Source organism: Ursus americanus, chromosome 29 (assembly GCF_024610735.1).
Source record: "Ursus americanus isolate L20-20 chromosome 29, mUrsAme1.1.p, whole genome shotgun sequence".
NCBI classification, from domain to species: Eukaryota; Metazoa; Chordata; class Mammalia; order Carnivora; family Ursidae; genus Ursus; species Ursus americanus.
In genome coordinates, this window is record NC_142155.1 from 11,431,572 (window position 1) to 11,454,778 (window position 23,207).

The window sequence follows — 23,207 nt, forward strand, 5'->3', positions numbered from 1 at the left end:
TGGACCTCATAGATATATATAGAACACTACACCCCAGAACCAAAGAATACTCATTCTATTCTAATGCCCATGGAACATTCTCAAGAATAGACCATGTTCTGGGACACAAAACAGGTCTCAACCGATACCAAAAGATTGAAATTATCCCCTGCATATTCTCAGACCACAACGCTCTGAAATTGGAACTCAACCACAAGGAAAAATTTGGAAGAAACTCAAACACTTGGAGACTAAGAACCATCCTGCTCAGGAATGACTCGATAAACCAGGAAATCAAAAATCAAATTAAACAATTTATGGAGACCAATGAGAATGAAAATACAACAGTCCAAAACCTATGGGATACTGCAAAGGCAGTCCTAAGGGGGAAATACATAGCCACCCAAGCCTCACTCAAAAGAATAGAAAAATCTAAAATGCAGTTTTTATATTCTCACCTCAAGAAGCTGGAACAGCAACAGAGGGACAGGCCTAATCCACACACGAGAAAGCAGTTGACCAAAATTAGAGCTGAAATCAATCAAGCAGAAACCAGAAGTACAGTAGAGCAAATCACCAGGACTAGAAGCTGGTTCTTTGAGAGAATCAATAAAATTGACAGACCCCTGGCAAGACTTATCCAAAAGAAAAGAGAAAGGACCCAGATTATTAAAATTATGAATGAAAAAGGAGAGGTCACGACGAGCACCATTGAAATTGGAAAGATTATTAGAAATTTTTATCAACAGCTATATGCCAATAAACTAAGCAATCTGGAAGAGATGGAATCCTTCCTGGAAACCTATAAACTACCAAGATTGAAACCGGAAGAAATTGATTCCTTAAACAGGCCAATTAATTATGAAGAAATTGAGTCAGTGATAAACAATCTTCCAAATAACAAAACTCCAGGCCCGGACGGTTTTCCCGGGGAATTCTACCAAACATTCAAAGAAGAAATAATACCTATTCTCCTAAAGCTATTTCAAAAAATAGAAACAGAAGGAAAGCTACCAAACTCATTTTATGAGGCCAATATTACCTTGATCCCCAAACCAGGCAAAGACCCCCTTAAAAAGGAGAATTACAGACCGATTTCCCTAATGAATATGGACGCCAAAATCCTCAACAAGATACTTGCTAATAGAATCCAACAGTACATTAAAAGGATTATCCATCACGATCAAGTGGGATTCATACCTGGGATGCAAGCGTGGTTCAATATTCGCAAATCAATCAGCGTGATAGATCATATCAACAAGAAAAGACTCAGGAACCATATGATCCTCTCAATCGATGCAGAAAAAGCATTTGACAAAATACAGCATCCTTTCCTGATTAAAACCCTTCAGAGTGTAGGAATAGAAGGTACATTTCTCAATCTCATAAAAGCCATCTATGAAAAGCCTACTGCAAATATTATTCTCAATGGGGAAAAGCTGGAAGCCTTTCCCTTAAGATCAGGAACTCGACAAGGATGCCCACTCTCGCCACTATTATTCAACATAGTACTAGAAGTCCTTGCAACAGCAATCAGACGACAAAAAGGGATCAAAGGTATTCAAATTGGCAAAGAAGAAGTCAAAATGTCTCTCTTTGCAGATGACATGATACTCTATATGGAAAACCCAAAAGAAGCCACTCCCAAACTATTAGAAGTTATAGAGCAATTCAGTAACGTGGCAGGATACAAAATAAATGCTCAGAAATCAGTAGCATTTCTATACACGAATAACGAGACCGAAGAAAGAGAAATTAGGGAATCCATCCCATTTACAATAGCACCAAAAACCATACGTTACCTTGGAATTAACTTAACCAGAGACGTAAAGGACCTATATTCTAGAAACTATAAATCACTCTTAAAAGACATTGAGGAAGACATAAAAAGATGGAAAGATATTCCATGCTCATGGATCGGAAGAATTAACATAGTTAAAATGTCCATGCTACCCAGAGCAATCTACACTTTCAATGCTATCCCGATCAAAATACCAAGGACATTTTTCAAAGAACTGGAACAAACAGTCCTTAAATTTGTATGGAAACAGAAAAGGCCCCGAATCTCCAAGGAACTGTTGAAAAGGAAAAACAAAGCTGGGGGCATCACAATGCCGGATTTCGAGCTGTACTACAAAGCTGTGATCACAAAGACAGCATGGTACTGGCACCAAAACAGACACATAGACCAATGGAACAGAATAGAGAGCCCAGAAATGGACCCTCGGCTCTTTGGGCAACTAATATTTGATAAAGCAGGAAAAAACATCCGGTGGGAAAAAGACAGTCTCTTCAATAAATGGTGCTGGGAAAATTGGACAGCTACATGCAAGAGAATGAAACTTGACCACTATCTCACACCATACACAAAAATAAACTCCAAATGGATGAAAGACCTCGATGTGAGACAGGAATCCATCAAAATTCTAGAGGAGAACATAGGCAAAAACCTCTACGACATCGGCCAAAGCAACCTTTTTCATGACACATCCCCAAAGGCAAGAGAAACAAAAGATAAAATGAACTTATGGGACTTCATCAAGATTAAAAGTTTCTGCACATCCAAGGAAACAGTCAGAAAAACTAAGAGGCAGCCCACGGAATGGGAGAATATATTTGCAAATGACACTACAGATAAAGGACTGGTATCCAAGATCTACAAAGAACTTCTCAAACTCAATACACGAGAAACAAATAAACAAATCAAAAAATGGGCAGAAGATATGAACAGACACTTTTCCAATGAAGACATACAAATGGCTAACAGACACATGAAAAAATGTTCAAAATCATTAGCCATCAAGGAAATTCAAATCAAAACCACACTGAGATACCACCTTACGCCAGTTAGAATGGCAAAAATAGACAAGGCAAGAAACAGCAATTGTTGGAGAGGATGTGGAGAAAGGGGATCCCTCCTACATTGTTGGTGGGAATGCAAGTTGGTACAGACACTCTGGAAAACAGTGTGGAGATCCCTTAAAAAGTTAAAAATTGAGCTACCCTATGATCCAGCCATTGCACTACTGGGTATTTACCCCAAAGATACAGACATAGTGAAGAGAAGGGCCATATGCACCCCAATGTTTATAGCAGCAATGTCCACAATAGTTAAATTGTGGAAGGAGCCGAGATGCCCTTCAACAGATGACTGGATTAAGAAGTTGTGGTCCATATATACAATGGAATATTACTCAGCTATCAGAAAGAACGAGTTCTCAACATTTGCTACAACATGGACAGCACTGGAGGAGATAATGCTAAGTGAAATAAGTCAAGCAGAGAAAGACAACTATCATATGATTTCTCTCATCTATGGAACATAAGAACTAGGATGATCGGTAGGGGAAGAAAGGGATAAAGAAAGGGGGGGTAATCAGAAGGGGGAATGAAACATGAGAGACTATGGACTATGAGAAACAAACTGAGGACTTCAGAGGGGAGGGGGGTGGGGGAATGGGATAGACCGGTGATGGGTGGTAAGGAGGGCACGTATTGCATGGTGCACTGGGTGTTATACACAACTAATGAATCATCGAGCCTTGCATCGGAAACCGGGGATGTACTGTATGGTGACTAACATAATATAATAAAAAACCATTAAAATAAAAAAAAAAAAACTTGTGGGTTTGTGTCATGAGAGAGGGAAGAAGAAACATGATTAGCTATAATTGCTATCATTTATATGCCAAATGTTGTTTCGTGTAATCCTTATGATAAACTTGCTGCTGTAGCAGTCTGGGTCCAATCAGGAGATAGAAACAGCACAGTGGTTTAAACAGGGGAAGTTGATACAAAGGATAATTAAACTACGATAAAAGAATAACTGTAAGATCAGAAGAAACCCTGTATAGTATCACAAGGCTGAGGGAGAGCACCCAAGGAAGGACAAACTTGAAAGAGGATCAGACTTTGTTGGAGTAGGTATGCTTTAGTCACCAGACAGCAGAGAAATTTGCTGATTTGGCCAGGCTGGAGCAGGTCTGGAGTTGCCGGGCAAACAGCAGAACACCTTCCAGAATGCAGGGAGAGAGCAGGCTCTCAGCAACTGGCCAGGGTATGCAATGGGAGTCTAGGTGCTGGCCAAGGCAGAGGCCTTCAGACTGTGAGGGATGAAGGAAGTCTGCAGAAGGAACACTACCTGTTATGTGATTCTCTGCCCATGGTGGCTGCATGCAGGCTGCATAGAGCTCTGGGTTCCATGTGGAGAGGTCTACAGAAAGAATATCATCACCCAGAGCTGCAAAATCACAGAAGGATAGCATTTTGGACCTGTGACTGAGGCAGGTTCCACCAGATGTCCTCAGATCCAGACTGCTGATATCCCCAGCCCACATCAGAAATCCCAAGAAACCCTTCCTCCTCAATGTCCTTCTAATAGCCCCTATCAAGAAAACTTAACTTGTGCCCAATTTAATGCTTAAAGGAATCCCTTTATCACAGAGCATGTATTAAAGGATGCATATGGAATTGAGAAACAGTAACTTGATAACTGACACACTTGCAGAGTAACTATTATCTATAATCACACATGGGGACACCAATGCTCAGAGAAGTGAATACAGCCACTAAATTGCAAAGCTAGAAATTATATCCAGAGCCATAAATGGTTGATAATTCCTGAAACTAGGCTCTAACCACACCCCAAGATGAAAGTGTGATGAAAATTGCCCACTTAAAGTATTTCATACTTAATTGTACTTCTTATCATCATATGGTAAAACTTCATCTGATGAGACTTTATCTGCACCCATTTTGTTAAGAAAAAGAAATGACAAGATCACTCACCCCTATGCTTTCTACCCTTCCCTTTACCCTCCAGCTGTGATAAATGTCTCCTTCCTTTGTTAAATGCCCTCCTCATCTTAGCAAAGACACCCTAGATTTCTTCATAGCAAACATCACACTCTAATGTAATTATATGCTACCTGTGTGTCCCTTACCCTAAAGCTCCAACTTTCCCAGTTGTGGAGACTGAGTCTTAATCATTCGCATAGGCTGTGCCCTGGCTCATAAGAGATGTTTAATGTAAGAGAATTGAATTGCATGAAAGACAACAGATCCATATCAGGGATTTACTCAACAAGTCATTTCTAGTATAAAACTCAGGGTCAAAGACTGCTCATCAAGTGGTTAAAGGACACACACCAGTTAGTGTCAGGGGACACTTCATGGCCTGGCATATGAGATCTACCATGTGTAAAGGATCAGAAATGAATTTCCAGAACCATGTACCGGAGGGAGGCCCAACATATTTGAAAAGACTAGCTCAAACAAGAACAGTAATCCAGGGCAAAGTGGCAAGTATCAAAAGAAATGAAACTGGGAGCATGTAGTTGAAGGGCTTGAAGACTGGAAACCCAAGGAGAACTAATACAGAAGAATTTTGTGAGCAGGTTAGACGGATTAGCCCAGTGTGACACACCTCGGACATCTTTTTAATACCCTCTCAGTGTATGTTTGTGGAGTTGCGCTGAATTGACTTAAAGGTCTGGAATGGCACATTCAACAAATTCTCCAATATTGTAACAATCTGCTTGGTTCACTGCCTCTGAAGAGTCTCACACTGGTACCTAAAGTCATTTACATGTTCAGGTTTGAGCCTACTCAAAATTAAACAGGTCAGCTACACAGCCTTAGGCAAAGTTCTGGGGAAAATCCTCAGCCTTATAGCAAGTACATCTTTACCCAAGTAATTTCCTATTACTAGATATTTTTACTCTTTTTTAAAAAATTGAGATATAATTGACATATATAAGTTTCAGATGTCATATTAGTTTTAGGTCCAGCAATATTATCTGATGTATATATATTTTGCTAAATAATCACCACAATGTATATATATTTTGCTAAATAATCACCACAATGTTAATGTCCATCACCACACATACTTACATATTTTTTCTTGTGATGAGAAATTTCAAGATTTATTCTCTTAGCAAATTTGAATATATAGTACAGTATTCTTAACTATAGTCACTATGCTACACAGAATATTCTCAAGACTTGTGCATGTCGTAACTGGAATTTTGTACCTTTTGACACCCTCCACCTATTTCACACTCCACTCCCCATCTCTGGCAACTACCAAGCTCTGTATCTATGAATTTGGGTGGTTTTTTTATTATGATTCCACATATAAATTAAATCATATAATTTTTGTCTTTCTCAGTCTGATTTATCTCCCTTAGCACAATGCCCCTCAAGGGTCCATCCATATTGTTGCAAATTGCAAGATTTCATTATTTTTTTAAGGCTGAATAATCTTCCAGTGTGTGTGTGTGTGTGTGTGTGTGTGTGTGTGTGTGTATATATATATATATATATATATGTATATATATATATAGATAGATAGTGTGTATTGTGTATATTGTGTGTATTGTGTGTGTGTATATATATATACACATACACACAACTTTTTCTTTATCCGTTCCTCTACTCATGGACACTTAGGTTACTTCCATGTCTTAGCATTGTAAATAATGCTGCAATGAACATGGGTACCTACATCTTTGTGAGTTAGAGTTTTTGTTTCCTTCAGCTAAATACCCAGAAATGAAATTAACCAGATCATATGGTAGTTATTTTAATTTTTTTGAAGAACCTCCATATTGGTTTCCACAGTGGCTACACCAATTTACATTCCCACCAACAGTGCATAAGGGTTCCCATTTCCCCATATCTTCAGTATCACTTATTTCTTGTCTTTTTTATAATATCCATTTGGACAGGTGTGAGGTTTTGATTCATTCATTATGGTATTGACTCACATCTCCCTGATGTCGAGAACTTTTTCATATATCCGTTGGCCAGTTGTATGTCGTCTTTGGAAAAATGTCTATTCAGATCCTCTGGCCACTTTTTAATCAGATTTTTTTTTCTATTGAATTGTATGAGCTCTTTATATATTTTGGATATTAACTCCTTGTTTTCTATCTAGGTTCCCTCCTCTCATTCCACCAGTTCTTGAAGAAAAGGGCCTTGCCTGTACCTCTCTACTCCATTTTCCTCAGAGACTAAAGTTCTAATTCCCATGTGTCTATCCAAATGACTAAAACCAGACCTTCCAAAGATCACATTCTTCCTGGATCTGGAACATTCCTCCATTTACTGCCAAATCTCTTTTTACTTGCAAATCACCTATTGCATTCTGTTGGATTCCTAGTTGTCAAATCTCCACTAGCCAGGACCTACCGGGACCTTCCCTTGACTATATATGCTGGGCTTTATTCAAGAATATGTTTGTGGGGGCAACTGGGTGCCTCAGTCAGTTAAGTGTCTGCCTTCGGCTCAGATCATGATTCCAGGGTCCTGGGATCGAGCCCCGGGTCTGGCTCCTTGATCAGCTGGGAGACTGCCTCTCTCTCTGCTTCCCTGCCCCCAGCCCTCTGCTCATTCTCTCTTTCTCTCAAATAAATAAATAAATAAATACAATCTTTAAAAAAAATAAAAGAATATGTTTGTGTTCAGTTTTCTAGATGCTAAATATATTTTATCCAATCAGTGCATTGACAATGGAGCTCCTGTTAAACTATGCTGGATACATCTACAGTAGGACAAAGTGGTTATTGATGTTCAACACCGTGACCTGAAAATACTGCTAGAATCATAGATACATGAGAAATACTAAATTACACTGAATTTTCTTCTTTTCTTAAAATATTTATTATTTACTTATTTGAGAGAGCGAGAGAAAAAAGAGAGAGAGAGCACATGCATGGGGTGGGAAGGGGCAGAGGAAAAAAGAGAGAAAGAATCTCAAGCAGACTCCCCACTGAGCACAGAGCCTGACACAGGGATCAATCTCATGATCCCGAGATGATGACCTGAGTTGAAATCAAGAGTCAGAGGCTTAATCGACTGAGCCACCCAGGTGCCCCTGAATTTTCTTTATTTACCAGAAATTAGAAAGACTTTCAACACAAGGCATAGAATAAGACATATCAAATTAATGTTAATTTAACCAAGAATCCAACTAATCATAAGATCTATTGTATCCAAACATTTTATTGTTATCAGTCAGAACACCATTCAAAACAAAATGTGTACATGTTTGCATGTCTATAAACATACATATCAAAATGTTTTGGTCCCAACTGTAGTTAATAGTTCTTTTTTTTTTTTTTTTTTTTTTGGCTCATTTCTCCTTACAAAAATTTGACTTGTAGTACAACAGAATTTTGGAATATCAATTTTTGCAATGCAAAGACATGAGGACCTAGAATAGATCCACATTCTGGTCACTGGGCTTACAAAACATCTAAAGGATCCCAGATTCACTTTTGAGCACAATGAAGTCTCTCATAACTTACTGTAAGCTCCATAAGTTTTCAAATTTTTATATTATTTTTTTGGCAGATCTAAAAACTGAATAACTGGATTTCTGCTTCCAACCAAGACAGGTAACCAGGATAAGATTTACTCTCCATCCTTAGACAACTAAAAGACCAGTCTAAATGTATGGGACAGCTTTTAGACTCTGGACAACAGATAGCACAAAAAAGTGATCTTTAAGCGATGGGAAAGGAAAAAGGTGAGCCACAGGATTTCCCCAGCTTATTGCCATCAGAGTGTATCCAGGCCACGGTGCAGGGAGTCTGAAGGCCTTCCTGAGCTAGGAGACAGAGGTAAGAAATTGAGAAGACACAGTGGATAGAATTTGCAGGGAAAAATACTGGATAGGAAAAAGTTGCACAAAGAGAGAAGACCTGCACAGAGGGAGAGGAGGAGGAGGGAAAGGGGGAAAGAGGAAGGGAGAGGGGGAAGGTGAGAGAGAGAGAGAGAGAGAGAGAGGAGAGAAAGAGATATCTGGAGATTCCCTGAGGGTTTCCCTTGACTTTTCAGTTGGGTGCTGATGGGCACCCATGTATGAAGAGACCACCTGAAGCAGAAAGAGAGCCACCAGAAAGGAGCAGGAAGAACAATCTCCAGAGTTCACACAGAGCTGAAAATAGTTCATAATTTCACCGGCTAGAATAAAAACAAACTCATAATGCAAAAGGCATTATGTAGAGTATTTAGAAAAGCATTTCCTCAACAGTGGGGAATATTCAGCCCTACTTTAAAGGTGACTCTGACCTCACTTAACTAAGCTTAAAAGGAACATCTTAAAAGATCAAAGTCTTTTTAAGTAACTTAACTGCAAACCGAAGTAAAGCTCAAGAATACTTAAAAGAAAACAAAATATCAGCACCCAACAACATAAAATTCATGTTTGGCATCCAATCAAAAATTAAAGATATGCAAAGTGAGGAAATATGACCCATTCTCAAGGAAAAAAAAAAATCAATCAATAGAAAAAGCCTCCAAAATGTCATAGATGAAAGAATTCATAGAAAAAGAACATTAAAGCAGTTATTACAACTATATTCCATATGGTCAAAATCTGAATAACTTAATTACTCTTGGAAATAATACTGCTCATAGAGTTTTAAGGTTTAGCTATAAATATACACCAAAAGCATACTTATTTTGTTGTTCTTTTTACAGAAAATTTCAAAGACTGTAGCATCTAAATAGTAGGAGTATATATGTCATTTTCCTTTTTTAACAAGAATATGTTTTTCTGAATTGGGTTGACTAGAAAGTTAGTAAACTATTTTGGTCTGCTGCAGTCAAAAGAAAAATTTTATTATTGCTTGGACTGATTTATCTACTTTTTTTTACTGATTTATGGAACTACCAATGTCAAAACATATTTGCATCTTTGAGAAAAATTAAAAGTATGAATCATCCAAAAAGACCATCAATGTAGTGAGATTCCATAAGAGCTAAGGTGTGAGTGGAAGAAGAAAAAAGAAAGTCAGATGTCAGATTATACTGTCATACTTAGCAGACAAGAAACATGTTCGAGGTTATGGTATGGGTTCATAAAAATAATGGCATATCTTGAATTATAGCTAGTTCACATAAGCTTTAAGGTAAGTATGATGCATGTTTCAGGAACAAATTATATCCACTCCAGATATCAGGGGTATTATTCACTTGCTTTCTTGGTTTACAAAATAATCTCCTTTCAGCTGGCCAAATTACCCAAACCTCTTAAAATGCCCACAAATGGGGCCAAGTCTAGTTCCTATAGCTAAACCAGAAAGAGCTCGAGGGAAAAATGAGTGTTGTTGGGGAGAGGGCAGTCTATGCTCAACTTTTTACATATGCAAAACACATGTCAGTAGTAAAGCCAAAAATGCAAGGACAGATAAGAAATGGTGATACTTTCTATTGTTGACTTGTCCTCACATTCATCCCCTTCTTCCCACTGATTTCATGAGCTCATCCCAAATCACTCAGAGAACTATAATGAGCTCTGTCACCTTAAGGCAAGTCAGAACTTGTATTTCTTACAATTAAGACCCTGAAATACGTGTCCTGATTCTCTTGTGGAAGTAGCTTAGACTCAGTAGCCAATCTTTCTCCATACCAATCCTGACTCCGCTATTCACTTGGTTGTGTGTCCTCAGGAACTAAGCCTTAGCTTCCTCATCTGCACAATGGAGATGAAAATAGTACTACCTACTTTACAGGTTTTTCATTAAGAATGAAATGAGACAATTTATGCAGGGCACTTAGCATTATAAGGACTTTACAAATGACAGCTGTTTTTACCATTCAAATATATTTACCTATATTTTATAACAGGAACACTCTCTCTACCAAAAGGACTATTTCTTATTATAGGCTGCTCTTCAACAACAACAGCACACAGACCCCTCATTCCCATCTCTGCTTTTTCTCATACTTTTCCTTTTCTAAAATGTCTCCTGTGTCACCACGTGATTAATGTACTCATTCTTTAAGACATATCACCAAGTCCCACCCGAATCACTAAATCTTACAGCTCCAAATCCTTGTTATAATTCTTTTTCAAAATTCATGATTTTATTCTCTAGTAAAACAACTTTTGGATATTGATTTTTAATAAAAAATATATGTTATCTTTCCATGCATTGTATCTTATCTCCCCAACTATGTTTTTTTATAGATAATTATTTGTCCCATATAGTAGATATTGTATTGCAAGATTCAGGGAACTGCTACTGACTTATTGATTAAAGTGCTACAAAATTCAAATGATGGAAAATATTCAATGAGTTCATATGGCAAGAGATTGACTTGAAAATGTTGATAAGATCAAGGTATTCATTTGCCCTAAGTGACATACCAAGAAAGAAAGAATTAAGAAATGAAAATACAAGGTGTGCAGGGGCCAATGCAGGAGGGGGGTGGTATGGAGGCCCAGCAAGGGTGAAGGCACCCCGCAAAGCACTTTCTCAACCAGGCCCAGGCATGTCCGTCCTTGTAGGGCAAAAACTTCAATGGGCGCCTTCCTCCCTAAAGCCTCGTGGTGGAACAGCTGTTTGACACATTCGGAAGGAACGATGACAGCTCTACATAGAAACTCGATGTGAATGGAAGAGACCTGTCATTATGCAAACAGTAAGGCACTCTGAACAGACACTAAAAACAGATCTCATTTCAAAAAACTCAAAGCTTGTATCACAGTATAAGTTAGATGCTGGCAAACGGCAGCCTTCAAGCCAGACAATGATCTCTTTGGACCCATTAACTTGCATTCGCAGTCAGATTGGATCATCTCCCATCCTGAAGCTCCCCAGGACTTTGAACAATTTTTCAGTGATCCTTACAGAAAGGCACCCTCTCCAGAGAAATGCAGTATTTATATACAGTGCATTGGATCTCTAGGAAACGCTAGAATTATCCGTGAAGAATATATTAAATGGCTCAAGGGCAACTGTGAAGCATTCTTCTATGGCTTGACAGTAAAATTCCTAGAACTGGTTCCTGTCTCTATAAGGAGGTGTTCCCGTAGAGTCAATGATAACACACAAAACCTACATATTCTATGCAGGGCACATCCCCAAGTTCTTTTTTTTTTTTTTTAAAGATTTTATTTATTTATTTGACAGAGAGAGACAGCCAGTGAGAAAGGGAACACAAGCAGGGGGAGTGGGAGAGGAAGAAGCAGGCTCCCAGCAGAGGAGCCTGATGTGGGGCTCAATCCCAGAACACCGGGATCACGCCCTGAGCCGAAGGCAGACGCTTAACGACTGTGCCACCCAGGTGCCCCACATCCCCAAGTTATTAAAAAAGAAGAAACCTGGAGGCACCTTCTGTACTGTGGGAATAACAGTGGTTGACCTTTACCCAAGAGACTCCTGGAATTTTATCTTTGGACAGGCCTCTGTGATAGGTGGTATGGGTATATTCAGCTTTGCCAGGTACGGCAGTGATTGTTTACAGCTCACGCTATGAAGTCAAAGTAAACAAGCTGTAGAAAGTATCTGCAAGTAACTATTCAGTTTTTGATAACTATTATACTCCTGAAGTGACTAGTATTCTGCTGCTTCACTCCTCTAAGACTTTACTGCATGAGACTGGCACATATTTGGACTTCAAAACTGCAAGTGGCTTGCATGCCTAATGCAAGACTCCGTCACTTGGAAGAAGCTGACTGGCACCCCCTCAACCTTTGCCCTATCTGTTTGCACAAGTTGCAGCGTACAAAATGCTGGTAAGGTAGATTGATGATGAATCTGCTGACACCCCTGGAATCAGTACAAACCACAGTCATGAGGATAACATGAATTTACCAAAACCTGTGGGAACCTTTAAGGCATGGAAAGAGTGGATAATAAAATGCCTTGCTGTTTTCCAAAAATAAGGACCTTCATTTAGGAGTAATTAAAATAAATACTTGCACAATAAAAAAAGAAAAAAATGAAAATATAGTACATTCAGGTTTTCTCTTCTACTTCAGAAATTTGCAAATGAAGTGTAGTAACTTTCTTATAGTATTTTGTTTTTTATCATTCAGCTTCCATCCTAATACTCTCCAGTTGCCCAGAGATGCATGTTTAAGCAGTTCCCTCATTGTCTGGCTCTAGAAGTACATGTAAAAACTATAATTAGTAAGCAGTCAGCTACCAAAAAAAAAAAAAAAGCCTCTGAATTGAGAGACGAGGTGAAGAAAAAATTCTTTGAAATCTAACGAAAAGTCAACAGAAGATGAATGATATCAGCAGGGCAGTAATAACTTACAATGGGAAAGGTTTTATAACATTTTTTTTCATCAAGAAACAAAGGAAACCCTCTTCCCCACATTCAATCAAGAAGACCACAGTGTTTCCTTAATACAATACAACATACATAATTTGAATCTGGTGTTAGAGAAAGCTGTTGCCAAGTCGACGATACTGTAATGCAATAGTCAGAGATAAGGTCATGTTATAATAAGTCCATTATCTTGCACAATTCTAAAACTAGGAAGCCATGAAGAAGCAATAAATATTAAATTTTATTTGGTTGTCTCCAGAGAAAGCTGCTTTTTCTCACACTCATGGAACAATATATGTCATTGAATTAGAGATGTTTGCAGATTGAAGAAAGAGTGGGTACTCCACTAATCTAGATTGTTGGAAATGTCCCCCAAGAATGTCTATGATCTTTGTTCAGTTATGACACTGACCAGTCAGCATTCTGATCTCTAATCTGATTTCCTAAATGGATTTGCCCAACACGGTGGGGACTTGAAGCACTGTGACCATGCGGTAGGTTGGCTAAATTTTACCATGTGTAAGATTTAGAGTTCTGTGTGTATTCATAATACGATATCTAGTTGAAAATCAGCTTCTTATGAATCTAGTTATTATGTATCGACCCTGAGACTCAGTTGACCTGTCAGAGATGTAACAAAATTGTGTCTTGAACTTCAGAACTTTAGTACGTTCCAGAACCTAGAATAACCCAACAGGTTATGGTCAGCCTGCAGGACCCAGCCTCTACCTTGGCAACCACTGTCCCTTTCTTGCTTATTAGTTCTTTACAACACTGCCCTATCTAAAGAGATCACTGGTAAAAACTGTTAGCAAAAAAAGGGTAATGTTCCCAAAATTGCAGAGCCGCAGCTTTCTTACTAAGCTCCAGCAATGCTGAACAACTGACTTACTTTGTACCCTGAACCACAACGCTGTTTCTCTCCCTCTGCCAGGGACACCGTTTCCCTCCTAATGGCTTGATTGACTTACACTTACCAACTCCAGCAGGTTTATTTTTTTGTCCTACTTTCTGAACCCTTGCCTCTACATACACACATACACCTGGGTTAGGAACTTTTATCTGGCACTTCTTAGAAATATTCTTGTTACTTCATCTGTACACTGTTTTAAAATGATCTACATATGGTCAGCTAACTACAATGTTTCTTAAGTGAAACTCAGGCTTTTTTCATCTTTAAATTCCTAGCAACTTGCATTGTACTTAATGTCCAGGAAGCCCTCAATACATTTTTGATGAAAAAATGCTTTGTTAATTTATTGTAGTAGGAGACAAGAAACTTTTCTATGCAAGTACTTTTACAGATATTTGAATTACATTTCCCGACAGAGCTCAACCTTCATAACATTTGCATAAAATGACAGTTCCGAACATGGGGTGATCCTTGGGTCAGCAAATGGTTATACTTCCCAGTAAATATATTTTAAAATGCATATTTTATATATTCATATAGTACTTTCTGGATACCAGGAAATATTCTAAGTGCTTTATAAATATTAACTTGAATTATCTTCTTATCAAACCTATAAAAGAGGTGCTACCACTACTCCCACTTACTGATGGGGAAATAGAGATACAGAAAAGTTATGTAACTTGGCCAAGATTGTTCAGCCAGTAAAGGGAAGAACCAGGATTTGAATCCAGGCAACATGGCCCAGAGCCCAAAGTCTTCTCTGCAGGCCTAATAGATTTGCCAGTAAGTCTTCATCCACAAATGAGTGAGCATGCTTATATGTAGGATCCTTGATGTGTAAGTCATTTCCTCCCTTTTCTCCTGTCTAGCCTTCTTAAACAGATGTCTTCTAAACCTCACACTTTAGACAAGTATTTTATTGAATTATTTTCCTCTAAGGAGCCTAGTCTATTTTACAAAAAAGGAAAAATGAAAAACAAAAACAAAAACAGGAGCTCAGTAATCCTCACAAAATCCATTGAAGAATGTACATTTAAGAAAAGGAAATATTTTAAAATGGATATTTAGCTAGATTCTTACCCCCTTAGGATAAGGCTGAATAATGACTTCATTCTGCCCTGAGATGGAAAAAAAAAATGCTCTTGTAAGCCTTGGAAAGGAAGCAAAAGGATATAAGGGCTCTCTGTGAAAATCTTCTATTTCCATTTTTTTGAAGTTCAAATCCTACAATGATTAGCTGCAGCTGACCTTGACTCTCCCACTGCTTAAGGAGGGATATGCTATCACAGAGATCAGAAATCAAATGAATTAGACTCTCTTTTCAGCTCATCACTTTAAATTGCAGCTGGAAGGGACCATCTTTAGGATAGTCATCCCCAAAAAACTTTGCACAGAGGCATATTTGTCAGAAGGAGTGGAGCTTCTTGGCCAGCACTGCAATCGAGTATTTAGGAGAAAAGCAGAGAAAAGAAAGCTGTCAGGACTAATTGAAAACTGTGTAATAAAATGAATGTTATCAATTAAATTGTTGTGTTCTTAAAAGGATCAATAGGGTTTAAAGAAAAGATGTTTTGCCACTATTTAGAAAATTGATCAAGAAAACTCCTCAAGAGATTAACTTAGAAAATTGTGTCTTTAGCAAGCAAATGTGTAAGTACGAAATTATACGACCAAATAAGCCCTTGTCTCTTGGAAGGTAAGGAAACTTTTATTACCAAAGAAGATTGAGAGGGACTTATGCTTTACAAAGTTGATGATATTGGGAGCCAAATTTACCTTTAATCAAAAAAAGAGCAAAATATTAAAAATGTTTTTTGAAAGACTAGACCTCAGGCAACAAAATACAGTGACCATCGAGAGATAGAAGAAAAATGAGGTGAACCTTATAATTGCCCTAGTTCACTGCCTTGATAAAGATTCCAGGGCATGATTAGAGAAGGGGAAACCAAAGGGCAGAGCCAACTTTCTAAGTTGGGGAAACCAAGGTAGTTAGTTCTCTGGAGAGAGTATTAGAGAGCAGAGAGATACACAAAAAGAGAATTTTAGATATTTGCAAAGAATCCCCTAAGATATTCAGTTGAGCGCTATTCAGTGCATGAATGTAAGGAAATTACTCTAGGCTAGAGAAAGAATTACTCAAAAGGATTAAAGGAAACAGCATATGTTGCTCATATCAGATCAAAACCTCTGTCTTCTTATAGCATCTGGATTGGAAATTCTTGTAATTCACAGGGTATTGTGTAGAGTAATGAAACAGTCTTACTTCAGTAGGGGTAAATAACTAGCGTTGGAATAAACATGCTCTTGTTCCACATAACAAATCTAAAAAGCAAGTCCTGAGAGGATCAAATTGCTCATAAGTAACTTAATTGTGTCACAGAATAAACCTAAATAATATCTATAAGAATACAAAAATATCTAGCCACCAACAAGATAAAATTCAAAGCTTGAGAACCAATAAAAAATTATTAGTCATGGGAAGAAGCAAGAAAATAGAATCCATGATGAGAAAAAAAAAAAAAAAATCAAAACTGATCCAGAACTGATACAGATGTTAAAACTGTCAGACAAGAACATTAAAAGTCATTATAACTGCATTTCATATATTTAAAAGTTAAGAAGAAACATAGATGAGATTTTTTAAAAGACCCAAAGCAAACTTCTGGAGAAGAAAACTATAATGTGTGAGATGAATAATACACTGGATGGGAGTTAGTGACAGATTAAACATTGTAGAAGAAAATATTAGTGAACTTGAAGATACAGCAATAAAAACTAACCAAAATGAAACACAGAACAAAAGTATCAGTGAGTATGCGATAATTTCAAATAAAATCCCTGAATGGTAGGAAACCAGAGGGAAAAGAAAAAGTATATGAAAAAAATAATGTCTAAAATGTTTCCAAATTTGTTAAAAACTATAAATCCACATATCCAAGAAGCTCAATCAATTCTAAGTACAAGAAATATGAAGAAAGCTACAGGAAGACTCACATCATAATCAAATTGCTCAATGCCAGTGACAAAAGGAAAATCATAAAAGCAACCAGGGAATAGATACATTACCTACAGAGTAACAAATGTAAAGATAATATCAACTTCTTACCTGAAATAATTAAAGTAGAGCAACATCTTTAAAAAACTAAAATACAATAAAAAGTCCCTGATAACCTAGAATTCTATGCCCATAATCCAACAGGAAGGCAAAACAAAGTCCTCTTTGGACTTTATTTTCAGACTTTATTTTCAGTCCTCTTCAGACTCTTTTACAAAGGTAAAAGAATTCATCATCGGCTTCCATCTTAAGAAAGTACAAAGAGAAGATAGAGTTAAGCCCAACATAGTCGAATAAAGGCAGTAATAAATTTAGAGTGAAAACAATGAAATAGAAAACAAAAAGCCAACAGAGAATAATCAATGAAACCTAAAGCTGGATCTTTGAGAAAATCAGTTAAAATTAGTAAACCTCTAGCCAGAATGATGAGAAAGACAGTTGACACAATTATCAATATCAGGATTAATGAAGTATTAGTAACAATAGACTCTATAGATATTAAAATGATCATGTGTGAACATTAATAAATAATATAAACAACTTTATGGCAATAAAATCTACAACTTAGATGAAATTGACAAATTCTTTGATACTAACCATCAATGATCAAGAAGTAAAAAATAACATGAATAATTACATATCTTTTATTAAAGTAATTGAATTTGTACTTTAAAATCTTCCCACAATGAAAACTCCCAGCCCAAATGGCATACCAGTAAATATTACCAATTACTAAAAAGAAATAACATCAATTCTACACTATTCTATTTCAGGAAAATTAAAGAAGAGAGAATACTTCCCAACTCATACTACACCCTGCTACCAAAACCAAACAATTGTAAGAAAAAACATAGGTTAGCATCCTTCATAAACATAAATAAAATTTCCTATCAAAATTTTATTGAACCTGACAATATCTAAAAAGCATAAAACATTATGACCAACTGGTTTATCCTAAAAGTGCAAAGTTGGATTAACATCTCAAAATCAATCAATATAATTCACCATATTAACAAACCAGAAAAAATAGAAAAGAAAAAGAAAACTACAATGATCATCTTAATAGATGCAGAAAAAAGCATCTGACAGAATTTCACAGTAATTCCCAACAAAAGCTCTCAGCAAAGTAGGGATAGAAGGGAACTCTCTTAATCTGATAAAGAACATCAATGAAAAGCCTATAGCTACCATCATACTAATGGTGAAAGACTAAGTACTTTCCTCCTTAGATTAAAAGCAAGACAAGGACATCTGCTCTAACCAATTCTATTTAACATTTTACTGGAGGGTCTAGTCAGTGCAATGAAGAAATACAAAGAAATATAAGGCATCTACACTGGAAAGGAATAATTAACATTTCTTTATTCCCAGACATGATCATCTATGTAGAAAATCCGATGAAATCCCCAAAAAACTACTAAAATAATAAGTGAGCTTACCTAAATTACAGGATTCAACAGGAATATATAAAAAAATATTACTTGCACATTTTAGCACAATATTATCAGGATTAATACTTAAAACTAATGCCATTTACAATAGTATCTAAAAATATGAAATTTTTAGGGATAAATTTGACAAAAGATGTGAAAGACTGGTATAATGAAAGTTACAAAACAATGATGAGAAATTAAAGACCTAAATAAATGTAGACCTAAATGTTCATTTATCAGAAAATTCAATAATAAGAAGCCAACTGTTCTCAAATTAATTTATAGATTCAACACAATCCTGATCAAAAATCCCAGAAAACTTGTTAGAAATTGACAAGTTGATACTAAAACTTGTATGGAAATGCAAAAGACATAGAATAGCCAATGCAAATTTGACAAAGAACAATATAGGAGGATTTCCATTACCCAATTTCAAAGCTTCCTATACAGCTACAGTAAAGCAGTGTGTGGTTAGCATAAAGACAGACAAATAGATCAATGAAACATGATAAACTGTCCAGAAATTGATTCAAACATTTACAGACAACTGATTTTTAACAAAGGTGCAAGAGCAATTGAGTAGAGATAGCACAGATTGTTTTTCTCAACAAATAGTGCTGGAGCAATTGGATTTCCATATGTAAAGAAAAACAAAAACAAAAAACAAAACCAAGAAAAAAAAGCACTTAAATCTTACATGATATTAAATGCAAAAATTAACTCAAAATAGATCACAGACTTACATGTAAAGCCTAAAACTATAAGATGTCTAAGAGAAAACACAAGAAATCATTGATACTCAAGGTTAGGTACAGATTGATTAGAGACAACAAAAGCATAGTTCCCCAAACTGAAAGTAATAAATTGGACTTTATCAAAATCAAAAATTTCTGCTCGATGGCTCTGTTAAGAAAATTAAAGGATAAGCCACAGCGTGGGAGAAATTATTATTAAGTTATGTATCAGATAAAGAATCTGTATCCAGAATATATAAATAAGTTATTCAGCTCAATAATAAAAACATAAACAGCCCAATTAAAAAATGGGCAAAGATTTGAATAAATATTTTATCAAATATATATATATAGGCTATTAAGTAATGAAAAGATGTTTAATATTATTGGTCATTAGGGAAATGGAAATTAAAAGCACAATGAGATACAACTACATGTCAACTAGAATTGCTATAATCAAAAAGACTGACAAGGCCAAGTGCTGGTAAAGATGTGGAGAAACCAGGACCCTCATGTATTGTTGGTGGGAATGAAAAATGTATAGCCACTTTGGAATACAGGGCAGTTTCTTAAAATATTAAACGTAAACTCATCATACATTCCAGCAATTATATTATTAGATATCTACTTACCTATGAGAAATGTCCACAAAAGACCTGCACATGAATGTTCACAGCACTGATATTAATAATAGTCAAAAACTGGAAATAATGCAAATGTCCAGCAAGTGATGAATGTACCAACAAAATGTGCACATACATACCATGGAATATTATTCAACATTAAAAGGAGTGAAATATGAATGTATGCTATAACATAGGTGATTCTTTAGCCATACTCTCAAGACTAGAGCATAAAATTCCATTCATCTGAAACTTCCAGGAAGAATAAATCTATAAAAACAGTAAGCAAATCAGTGGTTCTCTCGGCCTGGGGTTTGGAATAAGGAGTAATTGCAAATAGATTTGAGGGATATTTTGGGTGGTGGAAAGTTCTAAAATTAGATTTGGGTTTTGAATGCACAATTATGTAAAATTTGCTTCATTTAATTGTCATAAAGAGGGATTTTATTGTATATAAAATCCTATATATATATTATGGCCCATATAGAGGCCATATATAGGCCATAATAAGGCTGTTTAAAAAAAAAACTATATGGATATCTATTTTTATTTTTCCTCCAGATTACCTTAAATAAACTAATAACAACAGTAAATCTAATAAGTTTGATTAATGACTTTTTTCAGTAGCAATAAGAAATTTTATCAAGAAATAGCCAACCCAGGCCTTTTTCAGTTTGCAGAAGTATAAAAACTAATTGAGTTTCTTTTTTAAAAGACAAAAGTATAAGTAAGTAAAAAATCTGCAAGACAAATTACTCATCTTCAGCAATTTTACATCATTATATATTTGTCAAAGTATTTAGAGAGCCATCCTATGATGTTGATAGATAAAATATCTTAGTTCATTTCAAAAGGTGAAGAAATTTAAGGCACATTGAGTTAAAGTATTTGTCAAGTCACAAGACCTCAGGCTTGGAAGAAAACTTTGCCTTCTTTTTAGGATGACTACTCACCGATGTTTAAATGCCGCTCTACAGTCCTCCCAAGAGCTCATCAAATCTCTGCTGGAAGACTTTTCATAGCAAAGAACTTGCTATCCTCAAGAGGGAGGAAGTTTCCATCTTTGCAAAGCACTAATAACTAGAAAGGCTGAACATGGACTTTCTGAAGCTTCTTTTCATAACATGAAGTTAGTTGGTGGAGAGAGATTTATACTAATCTCCAGATATCCCCTACTTCCACTACTTTAAACATATATAGTGCATATTTAAAAATGTGGATTGACATAATCCAAATCTCCATTAGATATAAATTCCTTGAGAGGTGGGAGAGAGTTCGTCATATTTACCATTGTATCCATTGAATCTATCACTGTGCCTGGCAATTTGGGTACTCAATCAATGATTTTAAACTAAACTTACAGTTTTATAACGCAGAACAAGCATATGTAAATCACCTGAACAATTTTCCTACATCTATTCCATAAACATTTATTTTATGCTGCTGTTTTGGAGAAATTAATATATTTTCTTATTATATGTGACATACAAACAAAACATAGGAAAGTGTTAGCCTAGGTAAGTTAGGGATGAGGTGATAAAGTTAGTGATTTTATTGATATGACTAAAAATGACCGTGAAACATGCCACATGATGTACAATGAACTGTGATTTACAACCACTTTTATTATTAGAAAATAATATTGTGACAGCCTATATCACCTTATTTAGAATTCAAATTATTAGAAGGCTTAATTCGTGAGAGGTTTTATTTTGAACTGTACAGTGACAATAGTCATAGAAATAACATAACCTGAATTATTAGGGTAAGAATAATACCTGTCATTGTTACATATAGAAAAGCAACATGTCGCAGTGCGATAACACACATGCGCACACACACACACACACACACACACAATTTTAGAAGTCAAAAGACCTACAATAAATCTGGCTCCTATTAGCTGTGGTTAACTCATGCAACAACTTCACTTTGTTTACCTATGACAACAACAGCATTATAATTCCTGCCACATATGCATCAGAATATAATTGTGAAGATCAAACAAGATAGTGGGTATGAAAGCAATTGGGAAACTAAAGTGCTAAACAAAACTGACAGAGAAACATGGTATTAAATTGCTGGAAATTTGCTTATACGTGTTTATTAAGTTATATAAGATTATGCTTTGACAACCAAAAAGTTCGATTCCCTGTGAAATAGCAAGTTTGTTCTACTTTTTCACATCATCAATTTTACAAATGGCTGTCATTCTTCAATAGGACAACCCATGCCTTAAATACTAGAACAAGTATATAACAAGACAGTGCACAGTAAAAAGATTCTTTGCTGGTAATAAGCACTTAATAAATATATTCATTTGGAGAGTTGCTCTCCGACGTCCTTAAATTATTATTTGGGAGAAAATTAATTCTATGGCAGCTTTCAAAAATTATCTGTATCTTCATTGATTTTTTATTTAAAATTTAGCATAATTCTTAATTGGTTTTTTGAATCTTGAACACTGCAGGGAATCTGACAAAAGTGAGAAAAATCTAGTAAAAAGCTTATATGCACACACATTCTGCTTACAGTATCAGTAGATTCAGAGACCCTGCAGCCTAAGAATTAACCTACAATTCACAGACTCCAGATTAAGAACCTCTGTTTTAAATTGTTATGAAAATTCTTAATTATGCAATTAGAGTGTATAGAGTAAGTGAAGCTTCCCCCTTTTTTGGTTCCTTAAACAACACTTCTTTATATTTGCAGATGTGCAGCTTTTACTCTGACCATAATGGTGTATCCAGCAAACAAACACAGTCATTTTTCAATATGAGGTAGCATTTGTAAACAGTAATGAGGTGGAAAATTAATTAAATGTGGCTGAAAATTATAAATTAATGTTACTTCAAAAGTCTGTCAGTGAATAGAAGCTGCAGGATGGAGTAGGGATAGGGAGTCTCTCTGAAAGCCCTTTACCTTTTGCAAAAGTATCTCTGGAATTCAAAATAGCAGACACACAAATGTTCCAGGAACTTAGGTCAAAGCCTTTTACTCCTTTCTTTGGAAATTAGCAATAGTGCTGGTTCCAAATAATCTGCACAATTCCTATAAATCTTGTGATATGTCATAAATGAATCTGATAAGTAAATGTATGAATGCATTGAAGAGCCCAGACCTCTCTGCCAGGCCCCAGGAATTTGACTCTCTTACAATAGTGCTAATTAAAATCTTGCCTACAAACAACCAAATTCAGTGTGTACAGGGTTACTCTCCATGAAAGTAAAACTATAATTTTAACATAAAAAAAGTTTTCATTCTCAACCATTTCAATGCAAGTACGATCACCAGCATAACTGAGACCTTTCCCTCGATTAATCAGGTAACTAAGCCACATATACATATTTTTGCTTTTGGTGACCGAAAAAAAAAAAAAAAAAAAAGGAAAACCAG

The 23,207-nt window shown here is 36.1% G+C and overlaps 1 protein-coding gene and 1 pseudogene across 4 annotated transcripts in view; one reads left to right on the forward strand and one right to left on the reverse strand.

Moving 5' to 3' along the window:
- The window catches only part of LOC123796136 (uncharacterized), a 244,053-nt gene that overhangs the window by 65,482 nt on the left and 155,364 nt on the right, over nucleotides 1-23,207 (reverse strand). The gene's annotated exons all lie outside the window — the stretch shown is intronic.
- On the forward strand, nucleotides 11,407-12,685 carry LOC123796227 (archaemetzincin-2-like; annotated as a pseudogene).